Here is a 286-nt window from a genome sequence, read left to right on the forward strand (position 1 = left end):
GCTAAAACTGAGTTTTAGTCACACTTTATGTACTTTTTTGTTTGTATGCGTTAACAGAAGAGGTGAGAAATTGTTCTTTACACACGCTGTCCCTGATTTTTCTACTGTGGTGCTATTATATCAGTGATGTACAGCCACTTCGGAAGGGCCATGACATGAACTCCAGTTCAGAGCATCGCTGAGGAATCAACCTTCCCAGTGCTGTTGAGTGAGGACAACACAAGTCAGCAAAATGTCCCGGTTCGGTTTGACGACAACACAATCACGACACGGGGCCACCAGGAGG

This window comes from Nelusetta ayraudi, unplaced genomic scaffold, assembly GCF_046127955.1.
Source record: "Nelusetta ayraudi isolate G7.1 ecotype Tasmania unplaced genomic scaffold, CSIRO-AGI_Nayr_v1 ptg000017l, whole genome shotgun sequence".
Taxonomy (NCBI): Eukaryota; Metazoa; Chordata; class Actinopteri; order Tetraodontiformes; family Monacanthidae; genus Nelusetta; species Nelusetta ayraudi.